The sequence below is a fragment of the Gekko japonicus genome, unplaced genomic scaffold, assembly GCF_001447785.1.
Source record: "Gekko japonicus isolate JY-2015 unplaced genomic scaffold, Gekko_japonicus_V1.1 scaffold4068, whole genome shotgun sequence".
Lineage (NCBI taxonomy): Eukaryota > Metazoa > Chordata > Lepidosauria > Squamata > Gekkonidae > Gekko > Gekko japonicus.
This window is the reverse complement of record NW_015159831.1, coordinates 29,599-41,198: the sequence shown is the minus strand read 5'-3', so window position 1 is coordinate 41,198 and position 11,600 is coordinate 29,599. Positions and strand designations below refer to the sequence as shown.

At 48.6% G+C, this 11,600-nt stretch overlaps 1 non-coding gene and 1 pseudogene across 1 annotated transcript; one reads left to right on the top strand and one right to left on the bottom strand.

Annotated features, from left to right (window-relative positions):
- Window positions 1-5,057: 5,057 nt before the first annotated feature.
- LOC107107515 lies at window positions 5,058-10,915 on the bottom strand (annotated as a pseudogene).
- On the top strand, window positions 10,233-10,304 carry TRNAA-GGC. Its single transcript has one exon. It is a non-coding gene; the product is annotated as a tRNA-Ala (tRNA).
- Window positions 10,916-11,600: the final 685 nt, after the last annotated feature.

Genomic DNA, 11,600 nt, shown 5'->3' with positions numbered 1-11,600 from the left:
GGGCCTTTTTTGTAGCAGGAACTCCTTTGCATGTTAGGCCACACACCCCTAATGTAGCCAATTCTAATGAGTTTCTGCTGTTGGGTGTGGCCTGTTATGCTAATGAGTTCCTGCTGGGTGTGGCCAACTCAGGAGCCAGCCGGAACTCTGTTCCTGTGTGTTCCTGCCCAAAAATAACCATGGAGACTTCTACCCTGAACTTAGCAGGTATACTTAGAATCAGGGGTCTTGTTGTAGAAAAAGAGCTGCCGGAGCTCATTAGCATAACTCATTAGCATAACTTATTTGCATATGCCACGCCCCCTGACATCACCGGAAGTGACAGAAGGCCACACCCCCTGACATCACCGGAAGTGTGTCAGAAGGCCCGGCTACTTACCCTCCTGCTTCATCCTCATTCCCAAACGGAATGAGGATCGAAGCAGAGGGCGGGGTAAAGAAGGGGGCGGGGCTTCACCACGTGACCGCCCCGCCCCCTAGAGGTTCTCTTCCGGAGCTCCGTACCTGAGAGCTCCCCCCCGACTAGAGCCCTGCTTAGAATTAAGTCTGAGTGGGTTCAGTGGAACTTGCTTCCGCTACAAGTCTGTTTAGGGCTGCAACTTTGCATGAACACATGAAGCTCCCTTATACTCAGATCAGACCCTCGGTCCATCAAGGTCAGTCTTGTCTACTCAGACTGGCAGGTGCTCTCCAGGGTCCCAGGACAAGGTCTTTCATGTCACCTCCTACCTGGTCCTTTTAACTGGAGGTGCTGGGGATTGAACCCGGGACCTTCTGCATGCCAAGCGGAGGCTCTGCCACTGAGCTGCAGCCTCCCTTCATGGCTTTCCGGAGTCTCAGGCAGAGGTCTTTCACATCACCTCCTGCCTGGTCCTTTGAACTGGAGGTGCCAGGGATTGAACCCAGGACCTTCTGCATGCCAAGCAGAGGCTTTTCCACAGACCCTCCCCTCTGGGCCCTGATCCAGTTGTAGTTGCAGGGAGCTGATGACGCATAACACCTGGGGGTCTCCAGCTGGAGAAGTTTCGTGACCCCTGGTCTGATGCATCAAGGCTCTTCTTGTGTTCTAATGAAGACCTCGACCTCTGTGCCCTGTTGTTGTCCCACAACAGACACCCTGTGAGTTAGGTGGGGCTGGGAGAGCTCTCTCAAGGATTGCCCTTGAGAGAACAGCTCTGAAAGAACCTGTGAGTGACCCAGGGTCACCCCAGCAGTTGCATGTGGAGGAGTGGGGAATCAAACCCAGTTCTCCCAGATTAGAATCCGCGCTCCTAACCACTACACCAACCTGGCTCTTTGAGTCTCCATTGGGGAGAAAGGCAGAGCCTGAATGAAGTAAAGAAACATAGAAGAAGAAGAGAAGACATTGGATTTATACCCCGCCCTTCACTACCCTAAGGTGTCTCAGAGAGGCTTCCAAACTCCTTTCCCTTCCCCTCCCCACAACAGACACCCTGTGGGGTGGGTGGGGCTGAGAGAACTCTGACACAAACTGCATATTCTGTGTAGCTCACTAGCTATGATCACCGCTGCTCAAAGAGGCCCTGATTCAGTTGTAGTTGCAGGGAGCTGATGACGCATAACACCTGGGGGTCTCCAGCTGGAGAAGTTTCGTGACAGCTAGTGCAGTGTAGTGGTTAGCATGTTGGGATAGGATCTGGGAGACCTGGGTTTGAATGTCCACTCTGCCATGGGAGTTCACTGGGTGACCTCGGACCAGTTCCACACTCTCAGCCTGGCCTACCTCACAGGGTCGTTGTGAGGCTACAGTGGAGGAAAAGAGAATGATGTAAGCCACTTTGGGTCCCTTTTGGGAGAAAGGTGGGGTATGAGTAAAGGACGAAAAGAAAGAAAGTAGAATACCAAAAATCACCAATACTTTCACCAATTGCATTTTTTTTATTTTTAAGTTTTAACAAATCGCATATAAAAACATAATAAGCAAACCAGAAACCAATTCAACAGAAAATACAACGGAAAAAGTTGGATTATACAGAAGAGAGGATTTACAATTAAATTTAAATACGAATAGCCTGACGAATACCCTAAAAGTCGTGGCAGATTTAGAAACAAGTCCACATCATAATGTATAGCTTAAAAAACTGTCGTAAGGCAGAATGACACAAGCCAGATCTTTATTGTCTGACATAAAACCCAGAAAAGGTAGCCACGAGCAGTGTTCCCTCTGAGTTAGTGTGAGCCAGCTCACTTTTTTTTTTAGCCTCCAGCTCACACATTTTTGTCTTAGCTCGGGAAGGAGGGCTCCAGAGCAAACTAACTTCTGCAGCAGCCAAATCGCTCGCTCACAACTTTAATGCCAGTAGCTCACAAAGTAGAATTTTTGCTCACAAGACTCCACAGCTTAGAGGGAGCGTTGGCCACGAGGCCAGAAAAGAGGAGTAAAATGAGGGATTCTCGAAACTCAATGATTGGCCTAAAATTGGACTTTTTGCAGGTTGTGCAGTCCCTCCAATTGTATTTTTAAAACTTAAAGCTGCAGGTCCTAGTCTGGAATCTGGACAACACGGTTTTGGCATTCAGCCTGCCCGGGAGTAAATGAAGAGCTTTAATAATCTCAAGGCACAATGCCTTTATTTTGGGTCAGTTACACTGCAGAACAAAACTAGGGCAAGGCAAACCAAAGGTCATTTCGAGCCTTATTAAAATGGGCCGGCACAAAGAGTCCATTCATCCGCCCTTTGGACATAAAGAACTCCTTTTTTTAATGAATCACGTGGAAGAAGAATCCAGGCTTTGTAAAGCTATTTAGCTCTGGAGTAGTACAATATGAGGGGGAGGGAGAATATACCCATCCCTAAAACAGCGTTTCGTGCGCCTTGGTGTTTAGTCATGCTGGCCACATGACCACGGAAACTTCTTCGGACAGCGCTGGCTCTTCGGCTTTGAAACGGAGATGAGCACCGCAACCCTAGAGTCGGATTCGACTGGCTTTCGAGCAAGGGAACCTTTACCTTTACCTTAAAATTATGGGACCAGCTGTAGTGTTAGTAGAAATGTCGTTGTACAGCTGTGGAGAGATGAAAATCGATTGCTGTCAGACTTATTCTGGCGGCAATCGGGTGAGCTGAGCTGTTTGATTTGGTAATCCATTTTATTGATCTCAATATTTCTAGGCCACCTTTCAACGTGAGTTGAAAGCAGTGAGCTGCAGCAGTAAAAGAATAAAAAATCCCAAACTGTAAGCTATGGTAAATGGCAAAATATTAAAATGGGGAAAGTATCGATGCAGTGTAATTAAATCAGCGCAGGAGGTGGTATGGAAAATGCGAGAAATGGCTGTCCTTTCCCCAGAAGCTGTTGGGCTACAAAGGGTCTTCACTCCTTTTGAATGCGAAATGGGTCTTCACAGGGATCATACCCTAGAAAAAGAGGTGCAGGAGCTCATTAGCGTAACTCATTAGCATAACTTATTTGCATATGCCACAACCCCTGACATCGCCGGAAGTGTGTCAGAAGGCAACACCCACTGCTCAGGCTCCACTGGACTGTTTTAGATTGCTAGCTATTGGGGGGGGGGAATGTGCAGATGTGTCCTCGCAGAGGAGGGAGAGCTTGTAACTGAACAAACCCTGGCCTTAAAGGTGCCACTGGACTGTTTTGGACCGGAGGCCAGAGGGAGCTCTCCAGTTTACCTGGCTGCTTCTTGCTCTGACTGAGGGCTGCTGGGAGCAGGGGGCGGGGTTTGTTGCATGTGCCCGCCCCCTGGGCTCTTTACTCCCGGAGCTCCGCTCCTGTGCGCTCCTGCAGGAAATGAACCCTGGGTCTTCACAATGAGAAAAAATTGTACAGGTGAGGTGCCATGACCAAAAAGGTCCTGTTCCTTGCAGAAGCCAATCTCACTTCAGACAAAAAAGGCATGTGCAAGGGAAGCTTGTGTTGGGAATCTTCTTTTCTTAAGGGACCCTATATCCAAATCCGTTTTGGGCTTTAAAGATCAGTGCCAGACTGTGACAGTGATGCTCTGTATTCTTGGTGCTGGGAGGGCATCAGTGGGTGGGCTTCTGGAGTTCGGGCCCCGCTGGTGGACCTTTTGATGGGACCTGGGCTTTGCCTGCTGTGTGACACAGAGTGTTGGTCCGGATGGGCCATTGGCCTGATCCAACATGGCTTCTCTTGTGTTCTTACGTTCTTACACTGAATGTAGTTCAGAAGCTAACTAGCACCCATTGAGGATCTTTTCCCATAACTTGATCCTCCCTACTACCGTCATGTTAACTGTTTTGGATTAGTTGAAGATTAGGACCGAACAGATTAAGCCTAGTCAGAAATCTCAATATTACACTTTTGTAATGTATCCAGTCCAGACAAGTCCAGAGACAAATGTCGAGCTTCGCTCCAAGAGTCAATAGACTATGCGGATCCTAGCCCGCTCCAATCAGGGTCCAAGGTTCCCGGCCGAGAGCCTATGGGACTCTCGGCCACTGTAAATAACCTATAGGGAAGTAGGGGTGTGTCTTGGGTGGCGGTTTCTCGGGGGATATAAGCCGGCCTGCGAGCCGGCCTAAGTTGTCTTATTCCTGACCGAATAAAGTATGCTTTGCTGAAATCACTCTCCGTCTGCGTACTTTTCAACTTTCATTCGGAAAGATTGGCGATTGTAACAGTACTAATTGTGCATGATTACATTTTCAAACTTGCTTGTACAATTTCTTAAATTACCAGCACAGTTAGTTATATTATTATTGTTAATGTTCCTTTTTAAAATTTGTATTATATTACGAAAATAATAAAAATACTTATGGGGAAAATAAAGATTAGGACCACTCAGTGGATGAGAGCATTACAGTACATGGAATGGAAAACACCATGCGTTGAGTGCTGGATCCCAGCTAAAATCAGTGTTAATTCAACAAATGTGTGTTTGGAAACATGTTTACCATACAGCTGTTCTTTTCAGGGAGCCACAATTGACTGCAGTTTCTTTCTTTCTTTTTTCTTGAAGTGGTGTAAATGTTTTATTTGCCACTACGCTGTAAGCCAGACAAATAATAAACCGTATAAATTCCAGGTATAAAATTCCTATCAGCTCCTGAAATTTATGGAATACATTCATAGTTTTATTTCAGCATTCTCAGCGGCAGGTAGCAAAGTAGGACCCAGCGAGCTGTGTAAGTCCAGTGAAAAGCCCAATCCCTCCAAATGGAATAATGGGTTCTTCAACCCAACATTTCAGTTTAAGAACACATCCCTACTGGTTAATGTTGGCCTCCTCTTTACTTAAATCCATGACACAGCTTTTCCCGTCTAGTTTACAGCAGCTTGCTGGGACAGATGGAGAGACAGATCCAAAGGTAGCGTTCAGCCTGTCCATATAATTCTCAGCACCACAACATTGAAACTGTCACTATAGTTCATCCAGTTTGGTGTAGTGGTTAGGAGCTCGGACTGTAATCTGGGAGAACTGGGTTTGATTCCCCACTCCTCCACGTGCAGCTGCTGGGTGACCTTGGGCAAGCCACAGTTCTCTCAGAGCTGTTCTCTCAAGGGCAGTTCTCTCAGAGCTCTCTTAACCCTACCTGCCTCACAGGGTGTCTGTTGTGGGGAGGGGAAGGGAAGGAGATTGTAAGCCACTCTGAGGCTCCAAGTGAAAGGCAGGGTATAAATCCAATCTCCTCCTCCTCCTCTGCTTTAGTGATTGGCAGGTCAATATTATACTTGTCCAAAGTCTGTAAGAAGTTCCTCAATAAAGTCTGATGTGAATTCTTTCTGTAGGAGCAGGCAGAAACAACCACTACCATTTCAGCAAGCAAGACTGCCAGCCGCATACCTATGAACAGTTTGATCATTTTCGGATTGTGCTTTTGTAGGGCAACTGCCTCCAAAGTAGACAGAAGGATTATCATTGTGCCAACAGTCATGATATTGTGTGCAGTTCTGGTCACCACACCTTAAAAAGGATATTATAGCTTTGGAAAAAGAGCAGGAAAGGGCAACTCGAATGATACAAGGGTTGGAACACTTTCCCTATGAGGAAAGGTTAAGGTGCTTGGGGTTCTTTAGCTTGGAGAAACGACGACTGAGGGGTGACATGATTGAGATTTACAAGATTATGCATGGGAAAAAGCAGGTAGAGAAAGAGGTACTTTTCTCCCTTTCTCACAATACAAGAACTCGTGGGCACTCCATGAAATTGCTGAGCAATCGGGTTAGAACGGATAAAAGGAAGTACTTCTTCATCCAAAGAGTGATTAACACATGGAATTCACTGCCACAGGAGGTGATGGTGGCTACAAGCATGGACGGCTTCAAAAGGGAATTAGATATGCATATGGAGCAGAGGTCCATCAGTGGCTATTAGCTACAAGGTATAGATAGGGGCTCTGGGGCAAGTGATGCCCTGTCTTCTTGGTGGTTGGGGGGGGGGAATCAACAGGGGGAGGGCTTCTAATGTCCTGGCCCCACTGGTGGACCTTCTGATGGCACCTGGTATTTTTGGCCACTGTGTGACAGAGTGTTGGACTAGATGGCCTGATCCAACATTGGCGTCTCTTATGTTCTTATGTTCTTATGATGATCACAGGAACTCCTGCAGCACTTTCATTTGCCACCCTAAAAGCATCATGAATTTTCACCTGAACTGACACACCTGTGCATCTTAGCACCACTCCAGAAATCCAATAAAGTAATATAATCATCCATAAACCAAGTTCAACTAACCTTTCTTTATTACTACTCTCTGGTTTCTTCATCTCGTCCTATCCGGTGCAGTTTCTTGTCGAGGGCACACCTGATACGTGGGGCGGGGCTATGGCTTAGTGGAACCACTCTCTGTTGGCGTGCAGAAGGTCCCAAGCTCAATTCCTGGCATCCCCAGTCGAAACGATCAGGCAATCTAACTCTATGTACAGTTCAGTTAATTGATTTTAAAGGTCTTAGAGGTGATGTGGCTGAATCCGGATGTGAGTCTGAATCTGCTTTTCCTGATTAAAGGTTATGCTCCTCCTTGTGAGTCGCTAGGTGATGGTCCTTCTAGAATTAATAAATTTGGGAGTCAGGTTTTGCAGTAAAGCTTGTAATCTCCTGCAAACCTGTTCGCTGCAGTGCTCTTGCCTAGAAGACACAGGGTTACCACAAAGCTGAGACTTGACTCATTTATTCTCGTTGTGATGGGAAAGACTTCTACCCGAGACCCCAGAAAGCTGGTGCCAGTCAGAGAAGACAATACCGGCCTTGATGGACCTGTGATCTGATTCAGTAGAAGGCAGCTTCAAATGTACGTTATGTCAGACCCCAGTTTGGCTCTGCATTATGTGGTTATGGAAGTGTCTTTGTCTGGGGCCAAAGGAACAGGGGGGGGGGGTAGGCGTGTTCTCTTTAGTTCTCCCCACTTTTGAAATGATGAGCAACTTTTGTTTTGTATTTTTGGGTGGTTTTCTGTATGTACGTATGTGTCTGCTCCTGGAAGTCACGTTGACCTCTGGTGACTGACCCCCTACTGGGGGCCTGGATAGGGTTCCCAAATCCCCCCGGGGGGCGGAATTCCCCCCGCTTTCGAGCCCCGATTTCCGCTCCCGCGGAATCAGGGCCCGGGGGAAACCCCACCTCCGCGCGTGCATCACCCGGAAGTGACGTCACACGCTGGGGGCGGGGCAACGCCATTTGAGGGGGAAACAAAGAGTTTTCCCCTCAAATGGCATGGCCCCGCCCCAGCATGTGACGTCACTTCCGGTGACGTTCCGGAAGCGCGCGCGCACGTCCCCGGCCGGCTCCCGGAGCGACAGGACGCTCCCCCGCCGGTAAGATTTTTCTATTTGGCAACCTTAGGCCTGGAGGATAATATTCAGAAAGGCGGCTGAATAAAGCCTGCCTCTGTCCTCCCAACTGGGTAGTCCAAGGAAGTCTCCCATCCAAGTACTAACCAATGTTCCCTCTAAGCTGTGGAGTCTTGTGAGCAAACATTCTACTCTGTCAGCTACCGGCACTAAAGTTGTGAGCGAGCGAGTTGGCTGCTGCATAAATCAGTTTGCTCTGGAGCCTTCCTTCCTGAGCTAAGACAAAAGTGTGTGAGCCGGAGGCCAAAAGAACAGTGAGCTAGCTCACAATAACTCAGCTTAGAGGGAACACTGGTACTAACTACAGTCAACCCTGCTTAACTTCCAAGATCTGACGAGATCAGGCTTGCCTGGGCTATCCAGGTCAGGGCTGAAATGATGAGCACATTTGATAGCTTCCCTCCTCCCAGCAAGAGACAGCATGGTGTGGGGGTTATGAGCAGCGGACTCTGAACTGGAGAACCGGGTTTGAATCCCCACTCCTCCTCCACATGAAGCTTGCTGGGTGACCTCAGGCCAGTCACAGTCCTCTCAGAACTCTCTCAGCCCCGCCTACCTCACAGGGTGCTGGTTGTAGGGAGAGGAAGGGAAAGGCGATCGTAAGCCGCTTTGAGACTCCTTAGGGTGGAGAAAAGCGGGGTATAAAAACCAACTCTTATTCTTCCAGCGCATGCTTGAGAAAAGCTGGTGATGGTGGCAAGTTCCATCAAGTCACAGCCCAACGAATGGCAACCCCACAGGGTTTTCAAGGCAAGAAGAAGAAGAAGAGATTGGATTTATACCCCGCCCTTCACTACCCAAAGGAGTCTCAGAGCAGCTTACAAACTCCTTTCCCTTCCCCTCCCCACAACAGACACCCTGTGAGGTAGAAGAAGAAGAAGAAGAGATTGGATTTATACCCGGCCCTTCACTACCCAAAGGTGTCTCCGAGCGACTGACAAACTCCTTCCCCTCCCCACAACAGGCACTCTGTGAGATAAAAGAAGAAGAAGAGGAGATTGGATTTATACCCTGCCCTTCACTACCCAAAGGAGTCTCAGAGCGGCTTAGAAACTCCTTTCCCTTCCCCTCCCCACAACAGGCACCCTGTGAGCAGTGCTCCCTCTAAGCTGTGGAGTCTTGTGAGCAAAAATTCTACTTTGTGAGCTACTGGCATTCAAGTTGTGAGCGGGCGATTTGGCTACCGCATAAATTAGTTTGCTCTGCAGCCATCCTTCCTGAGCTAAGACAAAAATGTGTGAACCGGAGGCTAAAAAGCTGTGAGCTAGCTCACATGAACTCAGCTTAGAGGGAACACTGCCTGTGAGGTAGGTGGGGCCGAGAGAGCTCTGACAGAAACTGCTCTTTTTTCAAGAACAGCTCTTATCAGAACTATGGCTTGCCCAAGGTCATCCAGCCAGGTGCAAGTGGAGGAGTGGGGGAATCAAACCCGGTTCTCCCAGATTAGAGACAACAGACAAACAGAGGGTGGTTTGCCTGTTGTTTGCCTTCTGTGTCATCCTTTGGGGTCTTCCCTCCAGTGCCAACTGCAGTCAACCCTGCTTAGTTTCCGAAATCTGATGAGATCAGGCTAGCCTGGGCTATCGGGGTCCGGGCAGAGACAGGCTACCATTGGTGAATGTTTGTGGTTCAGCATTTATAGCGCTCCGGGCAGTGAAGATGAAGTGACATCTGAGGGCTAGGAGGCCACATCAGAGCCCCTTTTGTCCCTTGACAGATACTCGATTAATCCGCCGAGTAAACAGTGGAGGCTCTGAGACCTTCTGTAGCTGCTGACAAGGGTTACAAGAACCCACTTGGCCGTTACTTAACCTTGGCCTCATCGTCTGACAAAGAAGGACAGAGGGAGTCAACCCCTCCCCTCGGAGTGCTGCGTTCCGGACCCCCTTTCTTCCTCCCCCCCCATTTGTCAATGTCACGTCCTTGTCTTTCAGACCGTCACCTTGGCCGCCTATTACTTTCAGACAGATACAAGCACTTCTTTTTGTGTGTGTGGGAAAGAGAATTGGGCAGCTACTCCGTCAGCCTTCAGCGGATGACCCGTTTGCCCTATTCTGTCAGCACTAAGATCGCTTAACATACTTCTTCAGTTCCTTATAGTTTCTTTTAAAAGAAAAAGAACAAAACAAAGCTGGGAATGCTCCCTTTCGTTGCAGGAATTAAGACGGCCCTCTGTTTGTCTTGGCTGCACACGTGGGGGAAGCCTAGTCTTCCTTTCAAGGAAATAGGGCATTGTTCTTTTCATTTATGGTGAACTTCTTCTACATCAGTCTTTCTATTAATATGGAAGAAGGAAATTGCTTGGAATGAGGGGCATGTGACATTCCCCCAAAAGCAGCCCTTGACCTTGTAAGACCTTGACCTGGCGGCTTTATTCACACTGAAGGAGGTCAGCCGTCATGTACCTCTTGATCTGTGCCCTCCTACTCCTGATGGAAAGGGGCTGTGGCTCAGTGGTAGAGCATCTGCTTGGCATGCAGAAGGTCCCAGGTTCAATCCCTGGCATCTCCAGCTAAAAGGTCTGGGTCATCAAAGAAGAGGTTGGATTTATACCCTGCCCTTCACTACCCTAAGGAGTCTCGGGTCACAGTCACATGCGCGAAATAAAGTGTGTGTGGGGGGGGAAGCGAGGCTTTTACCTTTGGAGGAATTTGACCCGCAGTTGCACAATCACACAGTCCTTGGAAGCTGTGGGCACAGACCGCCACTGCGTGATCAGATGCAACCAGGGCTCTTTTTGTAGAAAAAGCCCAGCAGGAACTCATTAGCATAATGGCCACACCCAATGGCAGGAACTCATTAGCATATTAGGCCACACCCCTGACAGCACAGCTCATTAGCACATTAGGCCGCACCCCCATGTTACCAGAAGTGTGGTCATCCAGCCACACCCACCTTTCCCTTCTTATTCTACCTTATCCTAATGAGTTTCTGCTGTTGGGTGTGGCCTATTATGCTAATGAGTTCCTGCTGGGTGGGGCCAACTTGGAAGCCAGCCGGAACTCCGTTCCTGTGCGTTCCTGCCCAAAAAGAGCCCTGGATGCAACCACGGGTGAGTCGGGGTTGTTGTTTTTTTGCCGTTTGTTTCCGATGCACTTAAATGACGACTCGATGAATCGCATCTCTGCACTGAGAGCTCCCTATGGAGTTTGTGATGATGCGCATACCGAGAAGGGGGGGGGGACAACTGCACGGAGTCGGGATGGCCTGATCAGACCATCCCGATACCATGAGAGCGCGCTGGAGCGATCAGACGGGGAAAAGTCTGTCCGTGGCCTGCCGCAATCCGTTTTCTACTGGATTTTCCCCGGCGTCTTTTAACTCCGCTTCTGCAGCGGAGCAGAACGGGTTGCCGATGGCTGCAGGGCACTTCCCAGATGTTGTTGTCTGATCGCGCCCTTTAAATCCACCCGGCATTCGCGCCTATGGGGGGTGTAATTGTGCGTAGGATCGCGGCCTCAGAGTCGCTTACAATCTCCTTTCCCTTCTCCTCCCCACAAAGGACACCCTGTGAGGTAGGTGGGGCTGAGATAACTCTTTTTTTAAAACAAATTAACTTTATTTGAATAAGAATCAAATACAAAAAATACAAATACAGATCAAGTTAAGGTAAGTACAATCCACATGGCAATAATTAAGAACTGGAATAGTCAGTGGGAGACAAATATATGAAGACGGGGAGGCGGAGGAGATTGGATTTATACTCCACCCTTCACTCGGAGTCTCAGAGCGGCTCACAATCTCCTTTCCCTTCCCCTCCCCACAACAGGCACCCTGTGAGGTAGGTGAGGCTGAGAGAACTCTTTC